At 50.0% G+C, this 17002-nt stretch overlaps 1 protein-coding gene and 1 non-coding gene across 2 annotated transcripts in view; one reads left to right on the forward strand and one right to left on the reverse strand.

The window, feature by feature from the left end:
- The window catches only part of LOC120375611 (zinc finger protein 850-like), a gene marked incomplete at its 3' end in the record, with an annotated part of 610246 nt that overhangs the window by 121465 nt on the left and 471779 nt on the right, over positions 1-17002 (reverse strand). The gene's annotated exons all lie outside the window — the stretch shown is intronic.
- TRNAC-GCA lies at positions 1598-1671 on the forward strand. Its single transcript has one exon. It is a non-coding gene; the product is annotated as a tRNA-Cys (tRNA).

A 17002-nucleotide genomic window follows, 5' to 3' on the forward strand; every position in this document is an offset into this window, starting at 1 on the left:
TCATGGACTAACAACAGCAGCAGAAAGAAAGAGCTCGAGCCAATATCTCCCTGGCAGGGATGCAGGTGCCACGTCCCTCTGTCTGACCATCGCATTGCAGGAGAAGATTTCACTGGAATCGAATGCCTGGCTCAGACCAGAGACACAGGGAGGTTTTGCTGTTCATGGATCTGTGCAAAGGAAATTGTGTCTCTGTGTGAAATTGAGGCAGAAATGAAACACCCAATGCCCTAAGGAATGTGGGTGAAGGACTCGGGCTGAGCAATGATTTAACAGGGGTTTGTTTCAACTTGATTACAACTATGGCGAAAGCCCCTGTAACAGGGCTGCGAGGACAGGACAGGCAGTTCTGCGCGGAGTGTTCAGAGCTGCCCCATATCTGCCCTTTCTCTGCACGCCCCTGCTCCCAGAATGCACCAGGCCCTGGACTGAACTCTTCCCCGCCGGCCGAGCTGGTTTCGTTTGCTGTGATCCTGTTGCTTGGCAGGGGAAGTGACAGTCCCACCCAGAGCCAACGCCCCTGTCACCCAGCCCTGACCCCAGCAGGGCAGGTCAGCCAGGAGCTGGGCCCTGCCAGGCACTCAGGGCGTCTCCTGCAGCTGGGGCTCTCCCCAGCGTGGTCTGTGGGAGCTCGCGCACTAGCGGGGCAGCGGCAGCAGCCGCGTGGTGGAGTTGGGCTGGTGACCCAGGTCCATCTCCTGGGTCGGCTGGGTTCATGCTCAGGCGACTGGCCCCAGCCACCGGCCGAGCCCCACGGCCACGCTGCTGCTGTTACCACACTAGCCCCTCACACCCCCATTCCCTCACTGAAGCCAGGAGAAGGTTTGCAGGGAGGAGGTGGGGGGGTGGTTTGACCCCAATATCCCAGAGCTGATTCTCCTCACAAAGGGGTGTGTGCATGTGGTGGGTGCCGTGTGCAACGCCCTGTGCCCATGAGGAGGGGACCGGAGCTCTGCCAGCAGGAAGATTTATCCTGCAGGAGCCCTGCCTCCCTCCCCCAGGGGTTCCCCTGGAGCAGGGAAGCTTTGAATCCTCACTGGAGACTAGAGACGCCCGAGCAGCACAAGCTGCCTGGCAGAGGTTCTGGATCAGGGCCTCACGGGCACATTGGGTTCATTCCCTCAGGGCTGCCCTGCCCAGTGCCAGGGCTGCTCTCACTCCTCCAGCACAGAGGGGGCTGCAGGCTCTTTGCCAAGCTGGGTCTCAGCTCAAGGCAGATTTAACACTAGCAGGGGGCCCAGGTATGTGCTGGTGCCGCTCAGGGAGGGAATCTGGGCCAAAGACTGATTAGAAATTGGGTAACACAGAAGTGGGACTAGAAAGACCCTTGATGGGACGTGGCGGGTAGGTAGCCCCCATTGTGTACCGTACCCTCGCCGAGAAGTCTCTGGGAGTGTGGGTTCTTCCTGATGCGCCACCAACACGTCTCGTTGGTCCTGATGTGGCTGCTCTTTTCTTGATACTGACAAGCTAGTTGTGGGCATTTCCCACTCACCCCATAGCTCCGAATGCACAGACAGCAACACTGGTGTGGAAGAAACAACTCCACTCTCAGGTTTCAAGATCCTTGAGATCACTGACTTGCCAATGTAATTGTCAGGGTATAGCTCAGTGGTAGAGTGTTTGACTGCAGATCAAACGGCCTTGGTTCAAATCCAAGTGCCCCTTAAAAGCCTAGTCCTTCAACAAAAGTAATTGCATATCCATTTCCATTATGTTCAGGAGCTCCACTGACTAGGGATGAATGGAAACACTCAACATTTTCCTGTGCAAATGCATAAAATCTAGCAAATATGTCCCCAGCTGAAATCAGTTCCAATCCTCTAAGAGTCTAGTTTATGTTTCATCAATGAAACAAAGGCACATGAAGACACATTTGCAGGTCCTTGGCCTCCACGGGCTACAATGTGCAGAAGAACAAGAACCACATCCACTTGGGAGGCATGGACTAGTCTGTATAACATTTGGTAAGTAAGTTGCCATTGGGACTGAAAATTCTACTGGAGGTGGACAGGAGCCTGTTGAAAAAATAAAATAACCAAGATTTACCAAACTCCCTGTTACACATTCAACCCTCTCTTTTTTCTATTTTATTAACCTGGGAGCAAGTTACCAGTGACCCAGGGCTGGGGTGGAAGAAGGTGCAAGTGCGGGGAGGAGCCCAGGGCTGGGACAGCAGGGGGTGTGTGGGTGGGGGAGCACGGGGGGGGGGGACGGGGAGGGTCGAGAGCGGGGGCCGCACGGGGTGTGGGGGGGGGAGCGCCCGGGGCGGGGTTGGCAGGGAGTGAAAGTGGTGGGAGGCCCAGAGCTGGGAGGCAGGGGTGCAGGTATAGGGAGGAGAACCCAGGGCTCGGGCAGCAGGGGATGGGAGGGCAGACAAATTTTTTTTTTTGCTTGGGAGGCAAAACCTGAGCCAGCCCTGCCTCCACATACCGTAAGGTAGGTAGGAGCGGATCATTATTATCCCTACTTGGAAGAGCGAGAAGCTCAGGCTGAGACAGGAGAATTGACTTGTCTTAGGTCACACGGCCAGCCAGTGGCAGAGCTGGGAATAGGACCTAAGACCCCTGATTTTCAAACTAACCATTGGATCTTGAATTTTATCCATTGAATGACCTGAATAAAGTGCTCTCAGATGAGCTCCAGGCCAACAACAGTGAACAGTAATTATTCAGCAAGTATTTGAGGAGAACTGCAATGTTAGAGAGAATCATGACCTGCTCAGAGACCATTAATGCAGAGAAGCAGCAAAATTCAAACATAGCACTGGTTCTGACTTATTTCCTTGGTCTTAAAAGAGAACAACAAGGACCTGAGTCTCCTCCCTGTCAATAACCCCCTGCTCAGCCAATCAGGGTAGAGATTGAGGACGGGAGGCTGAGGGTTCTCAGCAGGGAGCCCAAAGGATGGTTCAGGTCACTGGTGGGGATCACTGCCCGAGCACTATTTCAGCCCCACATTTTGGTGGACCTCCCACAGTGGGAGCTGCCAAACACTCCCCATAACACATACACACACCCGTTCTTGGTGTTGGGAGGAAACAGGTGAAAGGACAAAAGAAGCAAGAGAAGAGAAAGGAGGAAGGGATGGAGGAAAGGTGAAACACAAAGGATAAACCCTAATGTCCCCAGTAATTCTAGGACAAAATCCCTGGTGCGGAATAAAATTCTGCCTCCTTAAGCTCGTGTTTTCCATGCTTAGATTTCATCACCAGATGGATCAGACTGAACAGGTTTCAAACCTCAAGGAGGCTCTTAGCTTCTAAACAGGGACGGCTGGTCTCTAGTAAACTCCCTAAAAGGGAAGGAGAAAAGTCGTAAGAGGTTGCTCCTGGCGCTCAAGTACGTGAACCCGAATACTCCCTCAGTCCTCAAAGAGAGACCTGGAGAAGGAGACTTGCTGAAGCAAAGCCACAGGGGTCTCTGAGGTTTCCCTGGCCCCTCGCCCCTGTCCTGCCTGGCTGATGTCAGCATCTCTCTGTGAGGTCACCACCTCCCCACCACCTTTGACCAACAGTCTTTGTGCAAAAGGCCTTTGTGATGTCACTGCCACACCCCTCCCTTGCTGTGCTAATGTCCTGCCCCTGGCCAGGCACTTTGGGGGTTTGAGCTACTCCCTGTAGATCACCCCACTCAAGGAGCGTTCGTTCTAGAAAGCAAGCCGGCTAGACAGGAAAACATCAGACGCTGCTCCCAATGCTACACTCAGTTGTTCAGAAAGTAATTGACTTTATGGCCAGAAGAGACCATTAGAGCATCTAATCTGACCCCCTGCATATCACAGGCCTCCTGTATGACACAAGAGCTACTTTTGGGGCAAACATATTCCAGAAAGGCATCTAGTCTTTATCAAATGACATCAGGAGATGGAGAATCCACCAGTTTCCTTGGTAGCTTGTTCCTGTGGTGAATCATCCTCACTGTTGAATATTTGTGCCTTAGTTGTAATATGAATTTGTCTCTTTTCACCTTCCAGCCACTGGGTCTTGTTAGGCCTTTCTCTGCTTTAATACCCAATCTTTTCTCTCCATTAAGGCCCTTCTACACCCCCTAGTACCCAGAGCCCAGACCCCACAGCCGGGGCCCCAGACACCCCCACATCCCCAGCCAGGGTCCTGCCAGATCTTCCCTGGCCCCCAGTCCCCAGAGCCCCTGGCCAGGGCCCCAGACACCCCACAGCCCCAGCCAGAGTCCTGCCAGATCTTCCTGGCCCCCAGTCCCCAGAGTCCCTGGCCAGGGCCCCAGACACCCCAGAGCCCCCAGCCCCAGGAGAGCTGGACACTGGTGAAGGGGAGAGAAAATGGGGCACAATCGGGGACAGGGAACTTCTCAGGGGTTGGGGAGGGGTCACCCTGGGGCTGCTCGTGGCTCTCTAGGGAGAAAGGGGGCGGGGCGGGAGGGCAGGGGTCCCCACGGGGCGGCAGTAAATCCGAGGGTCTCAGCCCCCTTTCTCTCCCCGCTCCTCGGGGTCACCAGCTCCCGGCCATGTCCGGGCTGCACCGACACTTCTTTCCCAACCCCGGGACCTCCCGCCCGGTCTCCCTCCCCGGCACCTGGAGGCTGCAGCTCCGCAGCGGGGCGGGGGCCGGGCCGGACCGGGCGGTTAATGAAGGTCTCTCCGCCGCGATCTGCGCATGCCCAGAGCCCCAGCGGCACAAACCCTTCTCCGGCTCCCTCGTCGACGTCACTTCCGCTCCACTGAGCCCGGAACTACCTCTCCCAGCCTGCCCCGGGGCGCGTCCGCCCTCCCAACCCGGGTGAGGAGGGTCAGCAGCTGGAACTGCGCATGCTCCGTGCGAGCCGCTGGGGCGGAGAACAAAGCTGCTGCCGCCGCCTCCGTGTGAGCCGGTGGGTGAGAGACCGGGGCGGGCACGTGACTCTGCCCCGGGAACCTGGGAGAAGCCGCGGAGCCGCCTCGGCCCCGGGAGCCGCAGCAGGATCCGCCCCGCTGGGATGGGGCGGAGCCTGGGGCCAGGTCCCTGTGCGCGAGGAGAAGCCTCGGAGTTGCGGGGCAGGGGTGGGTGGCTCCTGTCCCTGTTGGCGCCTCTCGCCCCGGCACAGAGTCTCTCCGGTTCTGCCCGTTTCTCTCTCGGGGTCTCGCTCGGGCTGTAACATCCGGGAGATTCGCCCCCGTGATCCGCTCTCTCGGCTCCCTGTCCCCAGTCTCTCCATGAGTCTCAATGTCCATTTAAATCTCTCCCATGGGGTTCCCCCGTTTTACCTGCAGCGATTTGTCCTTGTCCGGGTGGGAAATTGTTGCCCCAGGTCAGTCCCAGCACGTGGCTGCCCCTGGCAGGGGGTGAGATGCCAGTTCTCTGCCAGGGCGGGGACGGGAGGCACGTGTCCCCGTGGGGGCTGCCCGGACCCGGTTTCCCAGTTACTGCCCCAACGACCAACACAGCCACCTGCCCATCCCCCACTGCTGCCCCCTTCCCTCATCCAGGGACCTGCCAGCTCCCCCCCCCCCCGTTGCCCTCTTAAAGCAGCTCCGCACAGGGCTCCCTGCTGCCCATGGGAATGGTGGGGGGGGAGCCATCACTTTCTGTATATGTATTGGATAGTAATATAAAATCCAGTCCAACAGTCCTGCTTTTCCCTCTAGTTATTTAACAGCAACATAAAATCCTCAGATCTTGGAGGTGTTCATAGACTATCAGGTTTGGAAGGGACCTCAGGAGGAATCTAGTCCAACCCCCTGCTCAAAGCAGGGCCAATCCCTAGATTTTTACCCCAGTTCCCTAAATGGCCCCCTCAAGGATTGACCTCACAACCCTGGGTTTATCAGGCCAATGCTCAAACCACTGAGCTATCCCTCCCCCCTCTCTGATGTTATCAATTGCATAGTTTCTGATATGTATTCTCTGCAAATGTAAAAAATATCCTAAGCCCCACTTTTTCTCTAATTGTCTGTTTCTAATTGACTGTGGCCTGAGATTTTCCCTGTCTCTCTAATTATAAAATACTAAGAAAATCTCAAATTTACACCTTTTCTCAGATTCCTGAACATGGATATAAAATGTTGGCAAATGTTGCCCATTTTCTCTCTATTTGGTTGTCAAATATTGATGTGAAACACTTAGATTTTACTTCGTATTAACAACTGATATAAAATCCTTCTGATTTTCCACTTTCCTCTCTAAACGGATTTAATACCCATCAAATCCAGAGGTCTCCCCCTGTTTGGGGGATCAGTGGTTCCCAGCTGGTAACAGGAGAGTTGGCTGGACCCTTTTCTTTTCTCCAGCTGGCACTGGGTGAGGAGGTCACTCTGAGTGCAGCGTGGGTCCAGAAGTATCCCAAAGCCCATGTGAGGGGCTGCTTCCCGCAGTGCGAATATGTAGCTAGTGACAGGGCATGGACCTTTCTTGCCCGCCAGGCCTTCCATTCTCCTGTTAAAGCAGCACCGCCCAGGGATCCCTCTGCCCGGGTGACTGGCCAGCAGGGGGCAGTGATAACTTTCTATCCACTTAGCAGACACAGTGAGGTAACTGTTGCTGGGGTAGGGGATGGGGTGTCTGTGTGGGGAGATTGCAGCTGGAGCTGAAGGGGCATTGTGGGAGGGGAAGGCCTCTGGGTGACTGGGCAGGGGGTACCCTAATCACCTTGGTGGGTTCTGGAGGTTTCCGGGGGGGGAGGGGTTCTGATGTGCCCAGCCCTGAGGCTGTGGGTCCTGGAGGTGGGTAGCACTGGGACTTGTTGGTGCAGAACAGTGAGGGTGGGCGTCTCTTGGGGAGGCAGGGCAGGGGGCTGGAGGGAGCCTGGTGCTGTGCCAGGGGCTCAGTCGTGCCCAATGCACAGAACTGGGTGGGGGAGTGCCAGGCGCTAGGTCGGGATGCCCGGCAAGCAGAGGAGGTCCCATTGTAAAGCATCAGGGGTCCCAGGCAAGCGGCCTGGCAGGTCCTGCTGGAGGACAGGTGGGGTCCTAGGCAGGCAGTAGGGGATCCTGGGCAGGCAGTGAGGACTGAATTCCCAGTGAGGTCCCCTGGGGTGTCCCTGGCTGTTGGGGGCTCTTGGTGGGGAACCTTGAGGAGTCCCAGCCTGCCAGTGAGGGTCTGGTGGGTGTTCTCTGGCCAGGGGGGTGCGGAGGGGTATCTGGAGTCCCTGTTCAGGGATTTTGGTGGTTGGGTCCCAGGGAATATCTGGTGGGACTCTGGCTGCGGGTCTGGGCTCTGGGTACTGGGGTGTCTGGGGGCCCTGGATGGAGGCTCTGGGGCTGCTACTAACCATGCTCCTTCTCTCTGATCAGCTTGTGCCAGAATCCTGGCTCCAAGCACATCCCAGCATTCCCAGCCAGGCCCAGTCACCATGATAACTTTCTAGCCACTTATCAAACATCTTGAAAACTCCAGGACCTTCCAGTTCCATTGGGAAAATTTGTGCCCGAGTCCTTATACTAGATCTGATGGGTGAGACAGGTGGGAAAGGGGCTAGAAATGCCACACAGTGGTCTCTTCCACAGCGTTCTGGACTCATTCATTCTGAAATCTGGTTTCATTGAGACCATTGTTAATCCAGAGTCACTGCATGGAAAGACAAGGAGTGACTCCAGATGGACAGTGGGGCAAATGAGATCAGCAGTTCTCCCTGTGAGGAGGGGCTCTCATTAGCTGCTCTCCCCAGAGAGCTAAAGGAGGGAAGCTGCTCAAACGCTCTGTCCCTCTCTGCTCAGGATATTGGGGTTCAGCTTCCTGGGTCAGACGCTGCAGCCTCCATTGTGATCTGGGAGACCAGGCTTAGCAGCTGCTGCTCCCCAACGGGCTCTGTGCTGGGATGTGACCTTAATTAAAGCTTTTTTCTCTGCCCGGCCCAGGGGATAACTTTCTGCAGCTGGTAGTAGCTCCCTAGGGCAGCCCTGGGCCCTGTTAATGCAAATTCTGAGCCACAGACTCCAGGTTACTGAAAGACCTCAGGGAAAGTGCTGGGGACTGGCAAGAAAGTGACTCTGCACAAACAGTCTCTCCTCCCATTAGCAATTGCCAGGAGAAAATCCAGCCCTGGGAGAGCAAAGAACCAGGAATGGGACTGTCTCAGCCAGAGGGGCAGGGAGAGAGGACAGGGGAAGGAGAGACTGAAAGGGGCAATGGGAGAAATGAGTGGGGGGGGAGAGATTTCCAGCTCTCTAGTCCACCCAGACACATGTATTGCAGCATCCCTGGGCAGAACCACTTTCCAGTGAACAAGAAAAGGCTCAGACAGAGGAAAAGCCGGTTCTTGACTCCATATTCCTCTGCTGGGATGTGGCTGCCGTGGAGTCAGTGTCGAGGAATCCCCACAGTGACTCCTTGGGTTCTGCTCTTTTCCAGCCTTGTGTTCAGAGACTTTATTACGGGGTGAGGGGAGGGAGAAGGGAGGTTAAAAATGTCTCTGTGGGCTTAGCCTGGCAGGAGGGCCAGGTCTACACTCTAATAAAGAGATCAAGCATGTTCCCAGCATGGCAGAGTCTAGGATGCCTGTCTGGAGGAAAGGAGCCTGGGGACTCGTGATGTGAAATTAACTAAAGCCTGTTCTGAAACCTCCACGACTGCCCTTCTCACCCTGCCAGGGCTGCAGAATGACGTCCATGTTTTTCTCTAGCTCATCCCATCCTCCCATGACACAGGGAAGAGAAATGGCTGCAGTGGAGCCAGCTCAGGTAGGGATTATTTTTTTGAGGCGGGGTTGGTGGGTTCCTACAGGAGGGAGAGGGACAGCAAATACACCGGAGATGGGAAGGTTTGCACAGTCTGGTTTGGAGGTTGGCGTGGGGCAGGAAATGCACAGGGTGGAGAAAGGGAGGAGGACAGGGTGTGACAAACCTGCTGGGAGTTGTTTAATAAGTGGCCTAGATTCTAGGAACAGACCCATGAGGTTCAGAGGTGGAAATGCTCTAGTTTGTGAAGCAGAAAATAACCCACGTGAGTGGGGCTGGGAAAACTGACCAGATTCATAGTGCTGGAGCCTGACGCGACTAACCAGCGGCTGCTGTGAGATATGAAGGGGCACCCACCAGTGAGGTTAGGGAGATTCCCCTCCCTTCATACCCAGCTCCTCACAATGAGGAGGGTGTTGGGCTTCCTACCAGGGAGCTCTCCCTGGTCCCTGCTAGGGGCTCCCTCTCCTCTATCAGTCTGTGGCTAGTAGGTATGTGATGTATCTGCTGGGAGAGATATGGGGCTCTCTTTGTCGCCTCACTCTGATGTTGCCGGGATGCTCTGACCAGGGTGGGGGTGGGACGTTGTTGACTGCAATCCACCCAGGGCTTCCCTTTGATGGGCTCCTCTCCCCACAAATAGTGGGGCTGTGAATGGAGCAGCAGGTATTGAGAGTTGGACTCTTGCTCTTTCAGGGGCAGTAGCCTTCAAGGAGGTGGCTGTGTATTTCACCAGTGAAGAGTGGGCTCTGCTGGACCCGCTCAGAGAGCCCTCTACTGGGATGTCATGCAGGAGAACTATGAGAATGTGACCTCACTGGGTAAGGGTTACTGTCCCTCGGTTCTTGGAAGGGGAAATGGAGAGAGAAGGTTTACGCCAGCCCCACAATGCCACCTCTACTCTGCCCAGTTTCAGCATCACCCCAATATGCCAGTGACACACACACTGCCAGAGACCCTCCCCTGCTGCAGAACACTTTGGGAACAGAGCACAGGAGCCGTATTGCACAATGTCAAATATCTCCTGTTTGCTCAATTAAAACTGAGGTTAAGTGCAGCATAATCAACAGAAGCTTCCTAGGGGTCACCAGATGAAATTAATAGGCAGCAGGTTTAAAGAAAATGAAAGGAAGTTCTTCTTCACATGGCGCACAGCCAACTTGTGGAACTCCTTACCTGAGGAGGTTGTGAAGGCTAGGACTATAACAGCGTTTAAAAGAGAACTGGATAAATTCATGGTGGTTAAGTCCGTCAATAGCTATTAGCCAGGATGGGTAAGGAATGGGATCCCTAGCTTCTGTTTGTCAGAGGATGGAGATGGATGGCAGGAGAGAGATCACTTGATCATTGCCTGTTAGGTTCACTCCCTCTGGGACACCTGGCATTGGCCACTGTCGGTAGACAGGATACTGGGCTAGATGGACCTTTGGATCTGACCCAGTACGACCGTTCTTATGTTATGTATGTATGTGTGCATTTGGTGCAAGGAGCTCCTGGCCCTCAGAGACCGTGTGGAGGCTTTGGAGGCCAGGGTGTTGGAACTGGAGGAGTTAAGGGAGACAGAGAAGTATGTCGATGAGGCTTTCCGGGACACTATAGAATTGTCCCAACTCTGGTCAGACAGCCCCCCGCACTGTTGAGGAGGATGGAAGGCCCAGGGAATGAGAGCAGTCAATGGGAGCAGAGGGAAAGCTTCTCATAGTTGGGACCCTCCTTCCAGATAGTGGTGGGGTAACCTCTTGCACTGAGGTTACCTCACCGGGGGAGGGAACTCCAGTCATTAAGAAATGGCAGCTGTTAGTAATGGGAGATTCGATCATTAGAAACAAGGATATCTGGGTTTGTGATGACCGGGAGAGCCGTATGGTGACTTGCCTGCCTGGTGCGTAGGTTGTGGATTTCTCAAGGCATCTAGATAGATTTATGTGTAGTGCTGGGGAGGAGCCAGTGGTCATGGTACATGTAGATACCAATGACATAGGGAAGGGTAAGTGAGATGTCCTGGAGGCCAAATTTAATCTGCTAGGAAAGAGACTGAAATCCAGGACCTCTATGGTGGCATTCTCAGAAATGCTCCCAGTTCCACGCGCAGGGCCAGGTAGGCAGGAAGAGCTTTGGAGTCTCAATGCGTGGATGAGATGATGGTGTAGAGAGAGGGGGGTTTAGATTTATTAGGAACTGGGGAAACTTTGGGGATGGGGCAGCCTATACAGGAAGGATGGACTCCACCTAAACCAAAGTGGATCCAGACTGCTGGCACTTAACATTAAAAAGGTTGCAGAGCAGTTTTTAAACTTGGAGATGGGGGGAAAGCCAATGGCTGCAGAGTAGCACGTGGATCGACAGAGACTTCTCTTAGAGGAGAGTGTAGTGATAGAGATTTTTCTAGTTTTAGTCAGGAAGAGAGGCTGAAAGAGGATAAGGTAGGGGCCAGATCAGACGAGAAGCATTCACACACAAAAGAATCTGACACATCAGAAGAGGGCAGACAAATAAACAGTGACAAGTTTTTAAAGTGCGTGTACACAAATGCTAGAAGTGTAAATAATAAGATGGGTGAATTAGAGTGCCTCGTGTTAAAAGAGGATATTGACATAATAGGCATCACAGAAACCTGGTGGAGTGAGGATAATCACTGGGACACCCTCATTCCAGGGTACAAACTCCCTCGGAAGGTCCGAGCAGGTCATACTCAGGGGGGTGGGGAGGGGAGTGGCACTGTATGTTAAAGAAAATGTAGACTCAAATGAAGTAAAAATCTTAAATGAAACTGCATGTTCCATAGAATTTCTATGGATAGTAATTCCATGCTCTAATAAGAATATAACAATAGGGATCTATTATCGACCCCCTGTCAAAGACAGTGATAGTGAGGATGAAATGCGAAGGGAGATTAGAGAGGCTATCAAAATAAAGAACTCCATAATAGTGGGAGATTTCAATTATCCCCATATTGACTGGGTACATGTCACTTCAGGACAAAATGCAGAGACAAAATTTCTCAATACTTTAAATGAGTGTTTCTTAGAGCAGCTGGTACAAGAGCCTGCAAGGGGAGAAGCAACTCTCCATTTAGTCCTGAGTGGAGCGCAGGATCTTGTCCAAGAGGTAACTATAACAGGACCGCTTGGAAATAGTGATCATAATATAACAAAATTTAACATTCCTGTGGTGGGAAGAACAGCTCAACACTGTGGCATTTAATTTCAGAAAGGGGAACTATGCAAAAATGAGGGGCTAGTTAAACAGAAATTAAAAGATACAGTGACTAGAGTGAAATCCTGCAAGCTGCATAGACGCTTTTCAAAGACACAATATTAGAGGCCCAACTTAAATGTATACCCCAAATTAAAAAGCACAGCAAAAGAACTAAGAAGAGCCACTGTGGCTTGGCTTAACCATGTAAAAGAAGCAGTGAGAGATAAAAAGGCATCGTTTAAAAAGTGGAAGTCAGATCCTAGTGAGGTGTATATAGAAGGGAGCATAAGTACTGCCAAATTAAGTGTAAAAATGTAATAAGAAAAGCCAAAAAGGAGTTTGAGGAACAGCTAGCCAAAAACTCAGAAGGTAATAACAAAATGTTTTCTAAGTACATCAAAAGCAGGAAGCTGCCAAACAACCAGTGGGACCCCTGGACGATTGAGATTCAAAAGGAGCCCTTAAAGACGATAAAGTCATTGCGGAGAAACTAAATGCATTCTTTGCTTCAGTCTTCGTGGCTGAGGATGTTAGGGAGATTCCCAAACCTTTTGTAGGTGACAAATCTGAGGAATTGCCACAGATTGAAGTGTCATTAGAGATTTTGGAACTAATTAATAAATTTAACTGTAACAAGTCACCGGAACCAGATGGTATTTACCCAAGAGTTCTGAAGGAACTCAAATGTGAAATTGGGGAACTATGAGCTATGGTTTGTAACCTGTCCTTTAAATCAGCTTCTGTACCCAATGACTGGAAGATTGCTAATGTAACGCCAATATTTTAAAAGGGCTCTAGAGGTGATCCTGGCAATTACAGACCGGTAAGTCTAATGTCTGTGCCAGGCAAATTAGTTGAAACAATAGTAAAGAATAAAATTGTCAGGCATATAGAAGAACAAAAATTGTTGGGCAAAAGTCAACATAGTTTCTGTAAAGGGAAATCGTGCCTTACTAGTCTATTAGAGTTCTTTGAAGGTGTCAACAAACATGTGGACAAGGGGGATCCAGTGGACATAGTGTACTTAGATTTCCAGAAAGCCTTTGACAAGGTCTCTCACCAAAGGCTCTTACATAAATGAAGTTATCATGGGATAAGAGGGAAGATCTTTTCATGGATTGAGAACTAGTTAAAAGACAGGGAACAAAGGGTAGGAATAAATGGTAAATTTTCAGAATGAAGAGGAGTAACTAGTGATGTTCCCCAAGGGTCAGTCCTAGGACCAATCCTATTCAACTTATTCATAAATGATCTGGAGAAAGGGGTAAACAGTGAGGTGGCAAAGTTTGCAGACGTTACTAAACTGCTCAAGATAATTAAGACCAAAGCAAACTGTGAAGAACTTCAAAAAGATCTCACAAAACTAAGTGATTGGGCAACAAAATGGCAAATAAAATTTAATGTGGATAAATGTAAAGTAATGCACATTGGAAAAAATGTCTAACTACACATACAATATGATGGGGGCAAATTTAGCTACAGCTGATCAGGAAAAAGATCTTTTTGTCATTGTGGATAGTTCTCTGAAGACATCCAGCAGTGTGCAGCGGAAGTCAAAAAAGCAAACAGGATGTTAGGAATTATTTAAAAAGGGATAGACAATAATACAGAGAATGTCTTATTGCCCTTATATAAATCAATGGAAATAACTAATTTAGAGCCCATCATTTTATATGTATATTTGGGATTATGTTTTCCAGTGGGCTGCACTATATGTTATCCTGACGTTTAGTAGTGCTGAGATCCTGCATTCAGTAATATCCCTGCCCTTCCTCTCCCCTATCTCCACTGAGCTCCACGCTTATGTTTCCAGCTTCCCCAGGACTCTCTCTTTGTCTCTGGACCTGTCTGTCAGCAAGAAGCAGAGCCAGGGAGACTTGCCCTCTCTCTGGAGACTTCGATTTCTGGGACATGGATTTACTTTCTATGTGTTTTAGGAGACTTTGAAATTGAGTGTCTGTGACATTAAGCACAGTACAGTCTGGAGTGTTGAACAGCTGTTCCCTCAGTTCCCCAGGCTGGGGTGCCTTTTACACTGCTCTACTGTGAGCAGCCACTCCTGGGCAGGTAACACGCAGTCTCAGCGTGTAACTCGCTCCCAGCTACACAGTTTTGAGTGCTGCTAGTCAGCAACTCCCGAATTACAGTACCCCACGGAGAACCCCAGAAAATTCTCTGCTCCCAGACATCCCCAGAAATGTGCATCTTGTCCTGTCAGCACACTACTGAACAGTGGGAGCTCATATGAAATCTGTTATTTCATCAATGGAAAATGACAGGCTTGTTATTCCAAATGGAGTTTCCAACACACTTTAATCCAACCACACTGGTTAGATAAAACAATAAACCAAGATTGTTAACTACTGAAAAAAATTTTTTCCAGTGACTACAAGTAACGAGGCATAAAAGTCAGAATTGTTTACGAAAGAAATGCAAGATAAAACACAAACTAACATCTAAGTTAACCAGCTAAAAGATTTAAAACAAATGTTTCTCTCACCATCTGCTGAGACAGGCTGGTTTTCCTTTCAGCCGGGAATCCCTCTAACCTGCCCCTGCTGCCCACATTCAGTTCTTCAGGAGTTGTCATGAGCAGAGGGAAAGGGGGGAGAGAGAGAGAGTCTCATGCATTTTCCTCACCTCTCTTTATAATTCAGTCCTTTGTACTAGAAACAAATCCAGTTCTCAGCTGAGTCATGGTGACAGGCTGTCATAGATATGAGCTTCAAGTGGTCCCTGTGATGGAATGTAAATGTCTTCTTCACACCTTCCCCCTCCTGGAGAATGGCTATTTGACCAGCTGTTTGCCTTGCTGTCTCTGAGGAACTTGGGGTTAGGGTTGCAACTTTTTCAGTAACATCATACTGTAAAATCTCATAACTTTACATACAATGTTGCTACACATTTTAAGGAGGATATTCAGTAGATTGTCTTCAAATGATACCTCACAAGCCATATAGTGATAAATGAAGGGGAGGGATCTCCCTTTTATAAACACCCAGCCAGCCAGATTGGTGTAAAATCCTTGGTGGTGTGACTTCTCTGCTTGCTTTACCTGTAAAGGGTTAACAAGGCCATAGGTAAAAGAAAAGGAGTGGGCACCTGACCAAAAGAGCCAATGGAAAGACTAGAACTTTTTTAAATGGGACAGTAACTTTCCCTTTGTCTGTTGTTCTCGGAGAAAGCGACACAGAGTAGCAATGCTGTGTGTGGCTTGAAGCAGGTTGGAAAATTCATCTTCCATCCCTAGAAGAAATGTTTTGGACAGGAAGTTTAGACAAACACAATCAGATTTATATTTTTATTTTGGCTTTTGGAGCTCCTCTGTGCTATCCCAGATGCTTTTTGCTTCTAAAGTGCGTTTACACTTACCTTCCTGGTCGACGCGGTGAGTTCGACTTCTCGGAGTTCGAACTATCGCGTCTGATCCGGACACGATAGTTCAAACTCCGGAGCGCGCGGGCGACTCAGTACTCCACCACTGCAAGCGGCGGTGGTGGAGTCGACGAGGAGCAGCGAGTTCGACCCGCCGCGTCTGGATGGGTGAGTAGTTCGAATTAGGGTGCCGAATTCAGCTACGCTATTTCCGTAGCTGAATTTGCGTACCTAATTCGAACCCCCTAGTGTAGACCAGGCCTAAGCTTTAAGTTGAACCCCAAGAAAGCTATTTTGGGTGCTTACAACAATTGTTTCTTTTAAGATCTAGCAAAAGCCTAAGTTCCAGATTTATTGTTTTCCTTTTCAATTTTAATAAAATTTACCTCTTTTAAGAACAGGGTTGGATTTTGGTGTCCTAAGAGGTTTGTGCATGTTGTTTGATTAGCTGGTAGCCACAGCTAATGTCCTCTGTTTTCTTTCTCAGCTCTTTCCCGGAGGGTGAAAGGGCTTGAGGCTACCCCAGAGGCAAGAATTCTCAAGTGCTCCTTCCTGGGTCCAAGGGTTTGGGTTTTTGCATTTGGGTGGTGGCAGCATTTACCAAGCCAAGGTCAGAGAAAAGCTGTAACTTTGGGGTTTAATACAAGCCTGGTTAAAGGACAGGGAACAAAGGGTAGGAATTAATGGTAAATTCTCAGAATGGAGAGGGTAACTAGTGGTGTTCCCCAAGGGTCAGTCCTAGGACCAATCCTATTTAATTTATTCATAAATGATCTGGAGAAAGGGTAAACAGTGAGGTGGCAAAGTTTGCAGATGATACTAAACTGCTCAAGATAGTTAAGACCAAAGCAGATTGTGAAGAACTTCAAAAGATCTCACAAAACTAAGTGATTGGGCAACAAAATGGCAAATGAAATTTAATGTGGATAAATGTAAAGTAATGCACATTGGGAAAAATAACCCCAACTATACATACAACATGATGGGGGCTAATTTAGCTACAACAAGTCAGGAACAAGATCTTGGAGTAATCGTGGATAGTTCTCTGAAGATGTCACGCAGTGTGCAGAGGCGGTCAAAAAGCAAACAGGATGTTAGGAATAATTAAAAGGGGATAGAGAATAAGACTGAGAATATATTATTGCCCTTATATAAATCCATGGTACGCCCACATCTTGAATACTGTGTACAGATGTGGTCTCCTCACCTCAAAAGATATTCTAGCACTAGAAAAGGTTCAGAACAGGGCAACTAAAATGATTAGGGGGTTAGAGAGGGTCCCATATGAGGAAAGATTAAAGAGGCTAGGACTCTTCAGCTTGGAAAAGAGAAGACTAAGGGGGGATATGATAGAGGTATATAAAATCATGAGTGATGTTGAGAAAGTGGATAAGGAAAAGTTATTTACTTATTCCCATAATACAAGAACTAGGGGTCACCAAATGAAATTAATAGGCAGCAGGTTTAAAACAAATAAAAGGAAGTTCTTCTTCACCCAGCACACAGTCAGCTTGTGGAACTCCTTACCTGAGGAGGTTGTGAAGGCTAGGACTATAACAATGTTTAAAAGGGACTGGATAAATTCATGGTGGCTAAGTCCATAAATGGCTATTAGCCAGGATGGGTAAGAATGGTGTCCCTAGCCTCTGTTTGTCAGAGGATGGAGAGGATGGCAGGAGAGAGATTACTTGTAAAGCCTGTTAGGTTCACTCCCTTTGGGGCACCTGGCATTGGCCACTGTCGGTAGACAGATACTGGGCTAGATGGACCTTTGGTCTGACCCAGTGCGGCCTTTCTTATG

The sequence above is a fragment of the Mauremys reevesii genome, linkage group 12, assembly GCF_016161935.1.
Source record: "Mauremys reevesii isolate NIE-2019 linkage group 12, ASM1616193v1, whole genome shotgun sequence".
Taxonomy (NCBI): domain Eukaryota; kingdom Metazoa; phylum Chordata; order Testudines; family Geoemydidae; genus Mauremys; species Mauremys reevesii.